Below are 17,859 nucleotides of genomic sequence, written 5' to 3'. Positions count from 1 at the left end.
GTGTGGGGATAGGGAGTGAGAGGAGGTTGTTCCCGTTGTGGAATGTCAGAGCCCCAAGAGTCGTATTTTTGGTGACTTCTGGCTTGGTGCCTGACTACCTGGGCTGGTAGCACTGGATGGGGACAGATGGAGATTCCAGATAGGAACGCCTCAGGGAAGCACCGAAGGGGTCATTTGGAGCTGAGTGGGCACCTCAGCCTCCCTACACCTCTCTACCTCCCCAGATTCTATCCTGCCCAGGCTCCCCTGCTTTCCCTGCCCACTGGGGCGGGCGTAGCCCCTCCAGTGTTCCCAGCCCCTCCCCAGCAGCATGTCCGCTGCCCCAGCCCAGTCAGGTGCTGTGGTTCTGAGATCAGCTTAGCACTACCACGACTGGCCCTTTGCTCTTCCAAGGAAATGGCCCCTGGGAAATTCCATGCCTTCTCATCCACCAGCAGCCAGAACTTTAGCTTCCTGAACTTCTGTCAGAAGTTACCAGAACAGAGGCGGGAGCAAGAGCTCCCCCTGAGCAAGGGAGGGAGCAGCACTCTGCCTGGGGCCCTCGGTCCCTGCAACTGTAGCCTCCACTCAATGTTGGATATCAGTGAGCCCTGGGGAGGCGACACGGGCTCTCGCGCCACTATGACAGCAGATGGGAACGCTGGGACTCCAGGAGGTGAGCTGCTCCTTCGGGCAAGCTGGCGTCCAGGCTGTGTTCTGTGCCTGGCCTTTCCCCACTCCTTGGAGGGTTAGCCCCTGGGCTCTCTGACTCCCCCACCCTGGGGTAAGCCCTGGGGTTGAGCACATCACTCCTGGCTAAGGGGAGGTGAAGCGGCAGAGGCCGGAGGTTCTCACCTCGTGGGCAGAGCTGAGTTTCGGTGGTTAACGTGACCCTGTATGGAAGTGCCTGACTCCAGAGTAAATAAGCAGACAGACACGTGGAACAGAAGAATCCAGAAATAGAACCAGATGCCCATGGGAAATCAGTGTCTGTTAAAGATGACATTGCAGATCACTGTAGAAAAGACAAATTAGTCAATCAGTGGTGTTGGAACAATTGAAAAACTTACTGGAAAGCATTAAGTTGAATCACACTCACTCCTTTTACCAGAACTAATTCCAGGTGGGTTAGAATGCAAATGAAAATAAGAAGATAAAATACAACTACTTGAAAAGGACAAAAGATTTGAAAAGTTCATCTCAGTATTAAAAATAGCATTTCTATATAATATGTATCATCAAAAATGCACCAAAATATTCAATAAATTCTGATAACTAAAATTTTAAGCATCTGAAGTATTATAAGCAAAGTCAAAAGACAAACATATCATCTGGAAAAAATACCTACAGACATACACCCAGGCTCAAACTAGTTTTCTTATTTATGAGCCCTGCTAGTCACTAAGAAAAAGATGGGCACCGCGTATGAGCACACTGGAAGGGCATATTACCTGTGAAGTGATGTTCGGCATCCCTCACCACGGGGAGTGGAAACTTAAACTATAAGGAGATCATTTTAACCTGCACTGCTAGCAAAGTTTCGAGGTAGACCAGATGTTACAAGGCTGTACCGAGACAAGACCGCCCCAGAAACTGCCAAAGCGTGCTACGGTAGCATCCTCTACAGCTAGCGCGCTGGGTCCTACAAAAGGCTAAATGCTCAAATCTTTTGATCCAGCAGTTTGACTTCTGCCTGTCCACCTCTCAGACTCTGAGGCATGTGAAGTGATGACAGAGGAGGGTCTACAGCTGGAAACCACCGTCACATCCACCTGCAGGCACTGCTGAAGTAAGTGACCTACATCCACATGTGGTGCATGATGCAGCTGTGGAGAGGAATGAGCCAGCCACGGGGCCTGATAAAGAATGCTTTTTAAGTACCATTTGTTTAAAAGGTGGGAGGGAGAAAAGGAAGTAGAAAGGGAAGATAAGGAAAAGGAGTGAAGAGTTTACCTGGACACACATGCACCTGTGCCAGAGGCTGGCTCTGAGGGGTACATGGGTAAGAGAAAATTCTGGGAAGAAGATCTTGAAGGACTGGGCCTGGGGAGTGGCTTTTCAGTCTGCTCTCCTAACTATTACCTCGTTGTCATCCTGTGCAGAAGCTTATATATCATATATCCAAACAAATCAGAGGAAAAAAGAACCCAAAACATCTGGCACACAGAGAGGCTTCATACATCAGTTTCCTTCCCCTCACTGAACCTCAGTTTCCCTTCTGCTGCACTGGGAGTTCACTTCCAGCACTGCCACTCTCTCTGGGCCTTTGTAAGTTCAAGTGCCATAGACAGAAGAGAACATACTTTGAGAGGTGTCTGGTCTGCTACTGGGAGCAGCGGTAGTAATAACAAGGCCATTATCTAAGGTTTGTGCAGGCATGGAGAGGCCCTGCCTGCTTGGCTTGGTGCCCAAAATTCTCCCTCTGTGGATCTCATCTTTGTCTGTAACATGGGCCCATCTGGGTCAAATGTGACCCCATGGAGCTGGAAGGTTCCTGCTTGTTCTAACAAGAGCTACCTGCTTCCTCTCTCCCTCCCCCTACCTCCACTCTCTCAGATTTTGTAATTTCAGACTTTTCCTCTTCTCAAAGTACTTCAAAGTAGAGTGGGGGTTCGGGGGACCCCTCAAAGCCTGAAATAACCTGACCACAAAATCATTTCTGTCACTCGTGCTGGCCACTGATGAGAAAGTTATCTTTTTCTCTACTGATTAAGAATTAGAGAATTAATCCAAAAAGTATAATGTCCTGTGACACAAACACAGATGTTTTCAAAAGGATATATAGTACCTAAGAAACTTAGATGGTCCATTTGGAAAGTGTTCTGAAAATGTGTCTTTAAAGTACTTATTATAATGACAAAGGTTATGTAACAGAATTACAGCCTATTTCGAAAAACATAAGGGAAAAAATATCTTAAGAATTCCCAGCATTCAACTTCTGGGAATGGTGTTTTCACGTGGCTCTAAACTCATAAACACACTGCACACCTCACCCTGTATCTGCTGGCTGGCCTGTGTTTTGCGCATCCAGCTGGTAGTGAGGTGCAATACCCCAGCCACAACGTGTGCCTCAGTTGCCAGGGTGTTTCCCTGCTACTGGACAAGGTCTCGTTTAGTTTTCCCCACTACAAAAATACATGATGCAAAGCTTTCCTGTGTTGTAAAGGGGTGTTGTTACTTAAGTCATGTAAGAACAAAAATGATACAAATGACCAGAAAACATTTTGGGGAAAAAAATACCCAGCTTCGCTAGTAACCAAAAATTAGGATAACTGAAATAACACTTAATGAACCTTATCAAATTAATATTTGGTGTTTTTCAATGACAGTGTCTACTGTTGATAGATGTGGTAGAACATGAAGTTGTGGGCTTTTATAAACAGCAGTGACTTGTGGAGACCTACAGCCTTCAAACACTCACGCCTTTGCCCTGTGGTTCTCATTGTGGAATTTATGCTAAAGAAGTAATCAGATGTGTGCAAAGATTTCTGTATAAAGATGATCATTGCAATCTTTCATAGATTTAAATAAATTAGAAACATTCTCAAATGTCTAAGAGTAAAAGGTTAAATAAATTTTGATAAATCTATATCATGGCATTTTATGCAGCTATTAAAAATCATGTTTTTGAAGATTATATGAAGACAGGGAAAAAAACTTAGGACATCAGGTTATATGAAAAGTAGAGTCAAAGGCAACACAGTCAATAGGGGCTCCTAATTTGAGAGGAAATTGTGTTAACGCATGTTGTATTACCTTGCATAAATAACATATGAATAAACATACACACACTTGCATGTATAATGTTATCTGTGTAACTTATACATAAAGACTAGAAGGAAACAGGCCAGAATATAGCAGTAGTGAATTGCTAACTTTGGGAATTGGAATTAAGAATACGAATATTTTAATTTTCTTGTTTTTTTCCATTTCCTACAGTGAGACTTTTCTATTGGAGTAAGTAATGCACGTCCTTTAAAAGCCTTATATGAGAAGTAATCAGGTTATCAGATCAAATAGGAGATACAGTCTTACAGTCTCATCAAGTCTTAGCAACATCCGCTGGGAGCTGCAAGTGGGTGGGCCATGGGCTCAAGCCAGACAGAGATGATCTGACTGGCCCACTCAAGTTTCACATCAAGTTTTGTGTTTCTTGCTTCTCTTGAAGAATTTGCCAGCACTGGGCTCACATCCTCCTCGGCAGACTTGGCTGGCCCGTAGGTCGTGGCACATATCACAACCCCCAAGTCCATTTTTCCGCCATCCCTGCACCTGCACCATGACTGGCCTGCACAGGTAGGTCTCAGGGCTCTGCCCTGCCTGTTCCTCTGCTCACACTCGGTCATCCCCACGTACCTAGCCCTTCCCTGGGGCTGCACCCAGTGCTTACAGGGTGACCTCACAGCTGAATCATGGGATCCCAGAGAAGAGCCACGTGTTGTCCACAGTCACCCAGTGACAAGGTGGCAAAGCCAGCACCAGAGCGCATCTTGAGTCTAAAAGGGACCGTATGACAGCAACAGGAAAGGGTCTTTTTGGAGTCTTCTTTTCTCCGCTGAGCGTAAAGGAGAACCCTCAGCTGCTCTCAGGAATTCTCTTGGATAGATGTGTTGACATGTCACAACCCACAGTTGTTTCTATGCATATTGAGCAAGAACTTTGCAGAGTGCCGAGCTTTGGGAGGAAGGGAAAGTATGGAAGGAACTTCCGTCTATCCTTGACTTGTTTGGACAAACCATACTGTCTCCCTGTGTCAAATGCCTTAGCTGTGACTATGTCACTCGCCAGTGCCAGGGGACTGCAGAGTCCAGGGAGGGGCTTGCTAGAAACACATATATCTTGTCAACTTGTCCTTGGCAGTCCTCTTTCTTCCTCTTCCATGTGTAAAGTCATGGCCTAGACATGACCTGGAGCTTTCCCTTGAGTCAAACTGATTCAGATGTCCTCAAAATGAGCATTATCTGCAAAACTGGAGAATGCTTGTTTCGATGATAAATTGCCAAACTTATCAGATGAGAATAACAAACATCTGATTAAAGGGTAAAAAGAATCTTTTTGGCTAAAAAATTAATACATCAGAGAAGCTTTCTTTTTAAGTTAGATCTTAATTTTTCCAATAGACCTGGCACAGTGCTAAGCACTATGGGAAAATCAAGAGTGGGCAAAATTTGGCTCCATGTTGCTTGAGCGTAAAGCTCACCTAAAAATCCATACATATCCCAGCCTCAGTAGCTACACTAATGACTGGTTAAAACTGATCAAGTCCACAGCACTTAATTGGCTGGAGAACCTTGGGCACTGTCTTCTCCTATTAGTCAACAGTGTTTCAGTTGATGAAGTCTCTTTGTAATGGTTCCCTGAGTGACTCCAGGGAGCCGAATCCCTTGCTGACCTGGTCTGACCATCTAACAAGAGTGAGAAATTAACCTCCACATTGTTATACCTCTTGGGATTTCGGACTTAATTTGTTTCTGCAGAAATCTTTAATATATAGTCCATAATTTCAAGATTAACAGCTTCCACTTACTGAATGCCCACTATTTGCCCAAATGTTTCCCCTGCTTAATCCCACTTAATCCTCACAGCAGCCCTATGAGAATGCTATTATTAACTCCATTCCAAGAAAGGAAACAAATTCAGAGTCTGGCCTAGTTAGTACTTCAAGGCTGGTGTTTTCCTTTAAACTAGTTTCAAGTGCCAGGGAGCTTAGAGGTAAAAATGTATTCTGCTAGGCAAAAGTCGGAGGCTGGAGAGGGAAGTGAAGGACTCCTAAGTCCTCCTCTTAGGAGGCCTCAGTGAAAAGGAATGTCCAGGCTCATGATCCCCAATAGAAAGCTAGCATTACAGAGGGACCAAAATACCATTTCAGACACATTCACGTCCTTACCACCCCCTGACTTTGCATGTCTGTAATAATTGTTAGATGGATTGCTACTTTATTCCCTTCAGCAAGAAGAATCCCTAATGTAAACTGTTTGCTGTTTGACAAATAGTTTAACCCAGACTTTAGTGGCCAAAATCATAAAACACTGGAGTAGGAGGGAACCTCCTCTGAAATGCTTTGTTTAAGGGTTGAGGGTGAAGAGTAGAGACAGGAGGCCCCTCATTTACCAGTTCACAAGGGGCCTTTCCTGCAGCCTTCTCAGCTGTTTCTCCCTTTGCAGAATTTTTGCAGAGGTCTGCAGAAGAGAACACACGTCTGGCTTGCCCTTCTTCAATATCCTCAGTGTTTTCTGAAAGCAGGATTAGCATCAGACTTAGTCATCCATCTTGTCCCTTTATAAATACATTTGCCAAGAACTAAGCATTTTCACATCAGTTAACGTTTCTGACCTCCACAGAACCTTCTGGGTAAGCAGGCGGGTCTCAGCTAGACAGAAAGTTATGCCTAAGGTCACACAGGCCCAAAGCTCTTTACACTCAGACCAGGAGCTAGCAGATGCCCTCAAGCCCACGCTACAGCCCAGCCATTGTCAGGCAAGGCTCTGTCACGCCCACCTTCCTGCAGCTATTTGCTCCTTCTGTGGCTTGGGTTCTTACTCTGTAAAATTGTGAGGAGGATAGTACCTGCCTCAAGAACTCAGTGAATGAATACGTATAAAGCTGTTGGAGTAGTGCTTCTGCCGGGGTGTGTTCTTGGTTATGATGTTGCACAGGTGAGGGAAGCTAGCTGATGTCTGTCCTTTGCTTTCTGAATTATTTCAACAGCATCATCACCTTGAGGCCCATCTCTTCTGTCGCAAAAGGCACTACTTCATCATTGTTAATAGCTGCAAGTCTTGAACTTAGTGAAAAAATGCATTTGTTACCAGAGGGAACTGGGGGCAGGGGGCGGAGGGAGAAGGGTATGGGAGAGGGAAGTAGGTGGATCTGGTGGAGGGTGAGGAGAATATAGGGAGGAAGAAAAATGTAACCCAAATTAAAATAATAAAGGAAATAAGGCTAGCGCTCCTGTGGCGTGGCTCAGCCAGTGCTCGTAACACCTGGCAGTAGGGGACGGTAGTTTGGCCCATGGGACCATGATATGTGACAGTTTGTGGTGGTGCTGAGTCTGAGGTGAACCACTTGGAAGAATAATATGACAGTTACTTTGGACACATACCTGTATGTGGAAAATGGCCTCTGAGGACAATGAAGATCCAGGCAATTGTGGGAGACGGAGGCACAACCTCTGGGGCAGGAGGCAGGAGTCGTCATGGTACCTGATGGGGCTGGGACCCAGGAGCACCCAGACCTGCACTGCAAAGCAGGGAGTAGCAGGGCCCTGTGGGTGCTCACCCACCCTCAGCTCACGTTGGTCAGGCTTTGCTTCCCGCACACACCCAACTGCTTATCACCCACTAACTTAGAAGTCAGCTCTCTTCATTTGAGCCGCCTCCTGAGCAATGGTAGTCATGAAATTCTGAATTTGATATTTTTTTTAATACATCTTCAAATGCACGCATAATTACTAAAGCAGCAGTTTTGCGTGAGACCAAAAGAAAAGCCTCCCGGGCTCACTGATGTTCACGAGCACGCCACGCTGTGAGGCGCTTCAGACACTCAGGCTGAATCCTGCAGACGCCCTGTCAGACGGGTTACCCCCTTTCCAAGAGAAAGCGGTGGGTTTCCCAGTCAACACTCAGTTGTCAGTAGTGAAATTGCGAGGTCCGTGTGAACTTCCTTGACATTTTCTTTTTAAGAGGAGTCTTTTCAATCCGAATCATCTTTGCATAACCAAAAAGAGCCAAACAGTTCCTTGGAAATCCGCGACGCTGTTTTCTTGTAAAGATTCATACTCAGCTCGGTCAGCTTGTAAATCAAGCCCAGGGCTCCGGTCTGAAGGGGATCCTCCCAGCAGGGCCGGCGGGCCAGGGCCGTCACTGCCTTGGGGTTCCTGGAGTACCCACTGCTGCCCTGTTCCGACTGCCACCTTGGCTAGATGTGTCCCCGCCGCCCAAGAGTGTGACCTGGTGTGACTTCTCCAGCTCTGAGTCTCTATGTGTCCTCAGGACCAAGTGACTTGATAGTGGCATTGCACCAGCCTGGGGACAGAGCCTGGTTTCACTGCTTGCCCCTGCTGCTTGCTGCTTGCCTGACACTTCAGAAAGGCTCAGGTTGGGTATGCTGCCAGTCCTAGAATTTTCTAGGAAGTTAGGGTTGCATGGAACAGAAACCATCTCAACCAAGGCACTCATAAGAACACAATCAGCATGAGGAAATCAAAGTGGGACTTCTGAGGAGTTTCAGGGAGGCTAGAACCAGGGTCTGAAACACAGGAGGCTTACCCTTGGTCCCTTCCCAGAAAGCCCTTCCCATGTGTCCCAGTCATTCCCCACTCTTAGCAGACGAATGTCCCTGTCCCTGCGTCCTGTGTTCCCACCATCCCAGCCCTTCCCCCAACCCCCGACCCCAAGGAAATGGACGACACTCTGGCACTTCCAGTCTATTGTCCTCCCTGCAACCAGAGCAATATTTTAAAAACCAAGTCTGATCCCAGTCGTACTCCCCTGTAAGTGCCTGCAGGGACCCCTTGGGCTCTTAGGGTGAAGACAGAGCTGCACAGGCTGTGTGGGCTGGCTCCCCACCTCATGCCGTCACTTACTTTGCCCAGCCACGCTGACCCCATGCGTCAGCCAGGTCGTTCTCCTCCCCAGGATGGCTCTTCCCTCCCCTCCAACCTCCCCCTGCTCTCGCGCCTTCCACAGATGCTCCAAAAGCTGGTCTCAGGTGCACGTTGCAAATCCTTGCTTTCCCGGCTCACGCCATCAGGACTTGCCCAAGTCTCTCTACTCCGCCGGCACAGAATAGATGCTTCCCAGTAACAACAGGGTCCATGCCTGAGCCTTCGTACCTGGGTCCTCTCAGAGTCCTCCAGACCACCAGTGTCGGGCGTGGATGCTGCCCCCTTGCCAATTGCACGATGCCGTCGTGGGGGTTAGCCCGTCTTAGGTCGCCAGCCGGCCACTCGGCGCGGTCCAGACTGCAGCACCAGCATCACTGAAGGGGGCTGAAACGTGCCCAACTCCACGCCCACCTGGCCCCGCACCAAGTGAGAGGCTCTAGGTTAGGAGGCCTTGGACCCCTGTTCCTCTGACCCCTGCCCTGTCCAGCTGCGGCGTTAGTGTTGGGCTTCCCTCCTAGACTGGGAGCGTCCTGAGGGCTGGGAGCCTGGCTGTTTCGCCATCTTTCTAACCTCAATGCCTGGCCCCGCCGGTGGAAGCAAGAGCCCTTTGCCCCTAAGATTTCCCTGGGAAGTGGTCCAGGGGCTCTCTGGCATCTTACGGGGTGCTCTGTAAATGACTTTGTTTTGAACAAAGAGTGCTGTTTCGGAGAGCACATTAACCTGAAAGTGACCTTCGTGCCAGTGTGGTGTCGACCATGGCCCACAGTGGATACAGTCAAAAGCAGGTGAAGCGGTGGGACTCAGCCCAGCCGTCATTTCCGGGAAGGACGGTTTCACGTGGTCTTCACTGGGTTTCCCTAGAACTGCGCCCTGGCAGTTGCGCTGGGAGCATCCTAGTGCACGCTTATGTTGTGGATATGCCGTTGGTCTCCAGAAATTATTTTGAAGCTGGAAGCGCTCGTCAAAGCCCCTCCTGCCTGACTTCCTGCCAGCGAAGCATTAGTACTTAGGAAGCGAGGCGGGAGCTTCCTGGTGGTGGAGGTGGGCGCCTCCCTTCCGCCTGTGGTGCTGGAGGTGGCTCCGGGGGGCCTCCTGGGACACCCCGCTGGCTGGGCACAGGCGCTGCTGCCAGGTCTTTCCAGAGCCCTCTGCAGGAAGCCTGCTCCTGCCTTGGTCCCTTTGGGCCGCATCTGTGCCTGCACCTCCCTCCGCTGCGTGTGAGCTCCCAGAGCTGGATGCTGGTGGCTTCTGTAGCCCTGTGGTCGCACCCTGTGCCTCCGTAGGGACTTGAAAGGCCATGGGGACTAAAAGGAGAAATTTAGCATCAACTTTACCACTTCCTAACTCATCAGAAAATGGGTGTTTGCCCCCAGCTTTCCGCTCTCTGGCAGAGGAGCAGTCGTGCCAGCTCTGGGCTCAGCGGTGTGATGGGCAGCCTCGAGCAGGTCTCCAGTTCAGAAGACTCAGCCTGAGTCAGGGGTGCTGTGCTTGGGGCTTGTGCCGTGAGAGAGAGGCAGACACACCCCTTCCACAGATAGCCGGGGTCTAGGTGGATGTTATTCACCTTTAAGGGGGCATTAAACCCTTTAATGGACTCCCCCAGAAAGATGGGCCTGGCCTTGAGACACTGTGGGGGCCTGGGGTGTCCTCAGAGTGCACAGCTGGAGAAAGGCGTCCAGAGCCCGCTTCAGGTTTCTCTGGAGACCCTTGGTGCAGAGAAGGGAAGCTACAAGTAAACCAACCCCCACACCCCCCAATGGTGAGGTGCTGACGGGAGCCTCAGCGACAGCTCTGGTGACACCAAGAGAGGGACTTGAGCTACCTGGGAGAGCAGGGGACGCCCTGGCTACTCGTTTGACCTGGCTGGGTGGTACAGAGGAGATGGGTGTGGAGGGGCATGGGGACAGCAGGTGCGCCCCCAGAGGTGTGTGCAGGCTCCAGGTGTTGCAGAAAGGTAGCAGGTAGTGGCTGGAACCGAGCCCAAGATGAGACCTGGAGGAGGTGGGGGGAATAGCTTTCGGGTGAGGAGCCAGGAGGAAGTGGCCAGGGCAGGCCACCCAGGGCTTTGGCAGAGCAGAGAACCTCTGCAGAGGCTCTTTGGGACCTAACACGGGGTTCCAGGAAACGGGCTGAAGAGTCAGTACAGCTCAGACGGCAGGGGGATGTGAGGGCCAAGTTCACAGCATCCCTCAGGACACTTGGGAGCTGGCGGGAGGAAAAGCAGAGGCCTCTCCCTTTTGTGTGGTCCCACAGCAGTGGCTCATGGGGTGGGCGCCACCTCCAGAGGCTGCTCTGAACACTCAGGGGAGTTAAAGGACACTTACTTGCCGCCCAGACCTGGCGCCGCCTGGCCCGGCCCTTTTGGGCAGAATTGCCGCCTCCCCACCGGGCGGAACCGGATGCCTGAGTCATTCAGAATGGGAACGTGCAGCCCCCGTCGTACCTGTAGTTTTGTGGCAGATGAAATTTGTCACGGCAGGAAAGATTAAAAGGAAGCCTCGATGGGAACCAGTTAATGAGAGTTTTTGGAGCTGGCTCTGCAAGTCTTACTGCCTGGCTTCCTACCCTCCCCCATCCCCAGGCAAGCTGCTCCTTGAGCCAGCACCCTCTGCCTCTGACCCCCATAATCAGAAGGAATGGGGGTGTCCTGGAGTACCTACTAATTGCCAAAAGCACTCATTTCTTTCATAGCCTCTGAGGCGGGGCGCTGTGAGCCACCTTTGACAGCTGCACTCACGGAGGCGCAGGGAGAGGCGCCTTCTACCCGTTACACAAACACAAGCCAAGGATTCACGGCGGGATCAGCCCTGAGACAGGAGCGGAAGGGCCAGCCAGAGCACATGGAACTTCTCTCTCACAGGAGAGGAGGGCCCTAGCTGCACAGCCTCACACTAGTGGCGTTAGAGTGGAGTCTGGGCTAGGGAAGGCTTCCTGGAAGAGGTAAGACGTGCCCTGAGTTTGGCAGTACAAGCTGGTACTATCCAGGCAGGGAGAGGGGCGCTGGGAGTTCCCAGCAGTGGGAACAGCACATGCAGGCCATTGAGATGGAAGGAACTCAGCGCTCAGGTGTGTGTGGCTGGAGCATGGAGGGGAGCGATGTAAAGGGACTTGTGGGTTCACTGAAGGATCAGGTAGGTGGGGATCAGCTCTGTGGAACCTCCTGGGCCTGGAGGGTGTAGAGGGAGGGCATGGACGAAGAGAATGCCATGCACCGTGTGGGCACCATGCCCAGAGCTGCCCTACCACTGCTGCCTCTGGCCCTGTCGCCAGCCACAGTCAGTGTTTCTACCACCGCCCCTTATGCAGGAGAACACTGAGGCTGGCGGGTGTGAGTGTGTGTGCTCGTACCTGCAGGTCACACCACTGGTCAGCGGTGTGGGCTTCCCACCCACATCTGATTCCAAAGCCAGGGCCCCCCCCACTCTGGGCCTGGGCGCGCTGCTACTGTCTCTGCAGCCTCAAGCCTTCACTTCCTTTTGCAGAAACAAGATTTCCTGTAGACAGTCCTGTCAGGCTCTCGCCAGCCCCAGGTTCTGGGCTTCTGCACTTTCTCTGTGGCATCCTTGCTTGGAATCAGAGATAGAAACTTGAGGCCTGGTAATTGCATTCCATTAAGCCTAATTAAGATGCAAATTTGCACAGTTAATGAAGGAGGCAATTTGGAGGCACTTTGGCGGCTCCATGGCTCTCGTCAGTGCCTCTCCTGGCAGGTAGGCCTGAGACTGTGGAAATGTATGCAGTGCCACCCGCGGGGCTGCCTCTGGCCTGTCTCCAGGGATGCATTCTAGCTGCAGGGACCAGCACCCAGCTGGAACACACTGTGCAGAAGCTGCTGGGTTCACCCAGTTCTGGGTTCTTGCTCCTTCCTTCCGTGGGGCACCTTGACCCCACCGCAGGCCCTGCCCTGGTCCCTTGACGTGGGTTAGGAGGACCTGGCACTGTTCTCTGGAACTCGGCTCCACCAGTCACCAGCTGTGTGTCTTTGGGCAGTCTTCTTAACCCCCCGGGCCTCTGTGGAACGAGACCCTAATAACATGACCTGATAAAGAGAAAACTAGGAAAGCCTTATCAGAGGTGCACTGTCTCGGCCTGGATACCTACCCCCCCCCCCGCACTCCCAGTAGCTGGTCCAGCTGTGACAGAGGAGCACCCCCAGCTGCTGGCCGCCTGCTGGGGCCACCCTGCATTTGCTACTTTCACATCTGGCTACAGCAGTTGTCCTCTTGCCCTGGACTTCCTTCCGGCACCTGCCTCCACTCCCTCCCTTTGTGTGCCCTCCACCTGTAGCCAGATTCATTTGTAAATTAGCAACTGGCATCATCACTACAATAATTAACTTTTGTGGAGTGTCTGCTGTGCCAAGCGCTCAGCGGATAGTGACTGGGCACCTGTTAGGAGCCCGGCATCAGAATACAGCGGTGCGCCAGACAGCGGTTCTCAAAGCACGCACCTGCCGGAGGGGTCGAGCCAGAGGATAGAGAAGCAAGCAAATAAATATTCCACAGTTCAGTAGCACAGGGTGCTATGAGGAAAAATAAAGCAAGCTAAGAAGTTAGAAGCAATGAGCAAGAGGGCTTGGGGAGAGGGGCTGGAAGGACCGAACGACGGTCTCGAGCAAAGACCTGAGCACGACAGCACACACCTGGGAAGGTTTTAATGTACAGCTTTGGTGCCAAAGCAAGCAACTCCCAGGTCTTCTTTGGCTCTTCGTACCTGGGTTGGTTATTCCTTTGGCGTGTTGAGTCCCGCCTGTTTGGTGTTTTTTAGACTAGGCGCCGCTGCTGTCTTTTGTTTCGCGCTGGTGTTTGTTAGCTCGGTGGCTGTTCAGCCTGGCCCTGCAGCTTGGGGCGGTCTTGTTTCTGGGCAGGCTTGTGGGCGCGGGCGTGTTTGGTCGCTGTCCTTAGTGTTGTATCTCTCTGCTGGGCGTCTTTGCTTGGGTTTTGCTCCTGATCCCTTGAGGTTTGTCTCTTTGGCTGCTTCTGGCGCTGTCTCTTGTGCCTTGCTTGCTTTGTGGGGCAGGTCAGGTCTGGCGCGTGGCTGGGGGTGGCTGGCGTCCTGGGTGTAGCTGTCACTGGTTGGGGTGGCCGCTGTTGGGTCTGGGGTTGCTGGTCGCTCTGGTCGGGTCATTGGAGCTCTGGTCTTTTGGGTGTTTCTGCGTGTTTTGTGGCGCGGGGCCGTCCCTGTTGTTCAGGGTCAGGCTTCCCCTGCAGGGCTGTCCGCCCCAGCAGGTGTCGTTAAAAGGGCTCTTTTTGTGTTCTTCTCTGACCTCTTGCGGCTTGTTTTCTGGCGTGTGTCTGTTCCTTCGTCACTCGTTTCTTGTGTGGGTGGGCTGCGGTGGGAGTTGCTTGCTTTGGCACCAAAGCTGTACATTAAAACCTTCCCAGGTGTGTGCTGTCGTGCTCAGGTCTTTGCTCGAGACCGTCGTTCGGTCCTTCCAGCCCCTCTCCCCAAGCCCTCTTGCTCATTGCTTCTAACTTCTTAGCTTGCTTTATTTTTCCTCATAGCACCCTGTGCTACTGAACTGTGGAATATTTATTTGCACAGGTGGTCGGTGGAGGCGCTGGTGGGAAGAATGTCTGTAGTGGGATGTCCTGGGGCCTCAGGGCACCTGCCTGTCAGGTGAGGGGCACCCCATGCCCAGGCTGGTGTCCATCCTTTGGGAGAGACACAGCGGCATTCCCAAGGCTGGCTTGCGTCCTGCCATGAGGCACTATGTGTAAGACGACTTTGCCATATTTCAGCTGAGCAGGAAAAAGAAAAAGCTCTACAGGTATATATATTCTGAAGACAAACAGGTCCCTGTGAATGGATTCTTTTTCAGCCTGGACAGTTTTCATTTCTCTCTGGTGAGTCATGGCAGAAGTGGCCACTTTCTTGTGGCCTCTCAGGAGCAAAGGACGCATTTCATGGCAGCATTGAGGCCTCCCCAGGGGTAGGCCTGGGAAAGCGACTCTGCCAAGTCCAGCGAGAGGCCCCACTGACCATACAGAACCCCACCTAGCCCAATACTGGGCTCAGAGATCCCTGACAACCCAGGGTAGGTCACCCCACTCCCCTGTGGTAACTAGCCAGCCCTGTTTTCTCATATCTTGTCCTCTCTTGAGTTGTTTCAGGCTGTCTGGCTGCCATCCTTCTGGTTTTAATGAGAAAAAGTCCCCAAGTACCTTCTGACATTCATTCATGTCTCACTCAGCAGTACTGCATAGTAATTAAGAACCAGGGGCCAGAGAGCCAGCCTAAAGCCGCTCCCCATCCTGTTCAAAATCAAAGCAAAGCTCCTAGCAGGCATGCAAGGCCCTAGGTGAGCTGACCTCAGTGACCTGTCTCGCATCATCTCTGCCTCTGTCCCCCCAGCTGCCTTGCCATCCATCAGGCATGTCAAGGGTGTGTCTACCGCCAGGACCACCCTGTGACACTGTGCCCCCCAGATCTGTGCATGGCTCACCCCTTCACTCCCTTTATGCCACAGCTCAGATGTCACCCCGTCACCCTGACTGCTTTATAAAATGGCACACACACCCAGCCGTCACTGACCCTTCGGCCCCTAGCCTCACCACCGCAGCTCCAGGGGAAGAACTTTGACTCACTGCTGCTTTCCCAGTGTCTCAGATATGTCCAGTGCATCTTAGACTTTTGTCAATAATGACTGATTCATGGAGTGAATGAGTACCTGGCTCTGTGTGCCCGTGAGCCGTAACACTCAGCCTCAGTTTCCAACTCTGGACATGGACATAGATGGTCATGGAGGTCTGCATGTTAGATGAGACAGCATGTGGAAGGGCGCTGTGTAGTGACCGGCACACTCAAAAGTTCGCAGCATATGGTGGACTTGAAACTGTGATTCTTCAGACCTAAACACGAAGCAGACTGATAGGAACATGGACAAAGTCTGCAAGGGGTGACTAGTTGGCCAAGGCTACCAGGGGTTTGGGATTAGAAAAGTCGCCCCTGTGGTGGCTGGGCCTCTGGACTGGGCAGTACCTCAGCAGGTCAGTACTGAGTTTATGGAATGAAGAGATGGGTGAAGGAACAATGTGGACAAAAGATAGTAAGTAGGGAGGAGGTTTGGTTGTTGGCCAGGTCTGCTTCCTAAATTCTACAGACAAAATGGGGGAAGAGAGCTCTTTTCTTATGTTTCGTTTTTGATTCCTGGAAGAGAGACCACCGATGCTTCCCGCAAGCTGTGCAATTGTGGAGTAAAAAGAAAGCCTGTTACAGCCCTTCTCAAGGTAGGCAGAAAGCACTGGCCTCCAGAGCGGGCGTCACATCCAGAAGTCAGCGGGCGATGATGGACTTCCTGTGCACTGCTGCCACGTAGCTTGGGAGAACATTCAGGACACAGGTGGAGAGGGAAATGAAGAACGAGGCATGAGGGAGAAAGACCGAATGGTCTTGGGAGAGCAGGAGGACATGCGTTTGTCACTCCCTGGTTCATTCAGTGAACATGGAGCACTAGCTAAGAAGGATGTTCACATCCGGGGCCAGGTGTTAGGGCTCTAGCTATTTTGTATAGGTTTAACTTTCTGATTTTTCAAAAACAATTTTTAACTTGAGGCAGTATATAATGTCAAATGTCACCTTGGTTGATCTATTGTGGCTATGTAGAGGCAGTTTCTAAGATCATAGCATGGACTCAGCAGGATAGTGTGTGGGGATTGATTAGTGATGTCTGCCTTGGGTTAGATGGGAAGAACAGGACAAATGCTATATATTTGGCATGACAAGGATGAGCTCTGTCTATACCCATAATATGCTGACCTGAAGGTTTGACACAGAATAAGGTGTGATTAGTGTGATTAGTGATTAGTGTGATTAGTGTGTTGTAGTTGATAAACTGAACATACAGAGCTGTGAACATCCAGGGCAATAGATAGGAGATGCCCCAAAAGAATAATTAAGAGGTTGGTCCCCTCAAATAGATGGTGTCCCACACTTTTACACCTGTCTCACCCACCCGTCATATGATGCATTTCGTGGTGCTTCCGTAAACATCCAGTTTTTTTCTCATAGTAGCAAGACTCTCTGCACTCACTTTTCAGTGTCTTGCCTCCATATTGCTTCATTCCTGCATAATAACCACAACCAAAATAAACTTGTCTGGAAACAGCCAACCCTTGGTCATTGTACCCTGGCTGGCTGGGAACAGACAGTGTAACATGTGGAGATGTTGGGTCACTGTGTTTTACAGTGGAACAGGAGACTGGGTAACCAGTTAAGCAGTTACCTTTACCAAAGGTCCATCAGTTAAGGCTAACAGAGAGCTCCTCCTACAAAAACAGTTATCTTTTTAAAGAAAAACAGCATTCACTCACACAGTCTATCTTGGGGGCTCCTTTTTCCCTTAATTTAGGCAAGTATTAGAGGCATGTCATCTGATTGCAGCTGCATCATAAAAGGCTCCAGAGAAGTCAGTCGTATGGTTCCACCATTCAGTTGATCCTTTGTTGTGTACATTTATGTAGAATCTATTTTAAAGCTGTTTCAGGAAACCTTGCCTTTTAGCTCCTAGTGTAAGGAGTTAAGGATCCCAGGGTGTGAGAAGTAGAGAAAGACTTCTCCACAAGGGAGCAGAGGATGGGAATGGAAAATGGCGCAGCCAGTGTGAGAAACATTTGGCTGTGCTTCAAAGAAATTAAACATAGAATTACCATCTGGTCTCACAATTCCACTCATGAGACTTGAAAGCAGGGTCTCAGAGAGACTCGAGTCTGTCCACGTTCACAGCAGTGTGATTCACGGTAGCCAAAGATGGAAACAAATGTCCATCGGCAAATGAATGGATCCACCAGATGTGGCCTGTCCGTGAGGACACATGGGTGAACCCTGAGGACACGGTACAGAGGGAAGTAAGCCAGGTCCAGAGGCCAAATGTTGTAGAACTCCACTTGTATGAGGTCCCAAGAGTGGGCAGTTCCCTAGAGACAAAAACTGGGATGGTGGTACCAGGTGCTGGTGGGAAGAGGAAATCAGGAATTGTTTAATGGATCAGAGTTTCGTTTCTGTAGGACAGAAAGTTCTGGAGGTGGTTATGTGACTTAACCTACTGGGTGGTATGCTTAAAAATGGTTATAATGCTAAGTCCTCTGTGATGTGCATTTTACCACAATTACAAAAAAATAACTTGGGGGCCTCCCTGGTGGCATAGAGGTTAAGTTGCGGCACTATCAAGCTATCACCACTGCAGCACAAGTTTGATCCCCGGCCAGGGAAGTGACCCACATGGCACACCAGACCCCTCCTGTCTCCCCACTGCTCCCCTCAGCAGTGTATTTCAT

At 50.5% G+C, this 17,859-nt stretch overlaps 1 protein-coding gene across 1 annotated transcript in view; it reads left to right on the top strand.

The window, feature by feature from the left end:
* Window positions 1–1,673: 1,673 nt before the first annotated feature.
* Window positions 1,674–17,859, top strand: part of HRH1 (histamine receptor H1) — a 40,358-nt gene continuing 24,172 nt past the window's right edge. The window contains exons 1-2 of the mRNA XM_012732130.1: window positions 1,674–1,768; window positions 4,148–4,275. The gene's annotated coding sequence lies outside the window, so the exon portion shown is untranslated. The remainder of the gene's footprint in view (window positions 1,769–4,147; window positions 4,276–17,859) is intronic.

Source organism: Condylura cristata, unplaced genomic scaffold, assembly GCF_000260355.1.
Source record: "Condylura cristata isolate star-nosed mole 26May11 unplaced genomic scaffold, ConCri1.0 scaffold00033, whole genome shotgun sequence".
Taxonomy (NCBI): Eukaryota; Metazoa; Chordata; class Mammalia; order Eulipotyphla; family Talpidae; genus Condylura; species Condylura cristata.
Note: the sequence above shows the minus strand (reverse complement) of the source record. Positions and strands in the feature narration are given on the sequence as shown.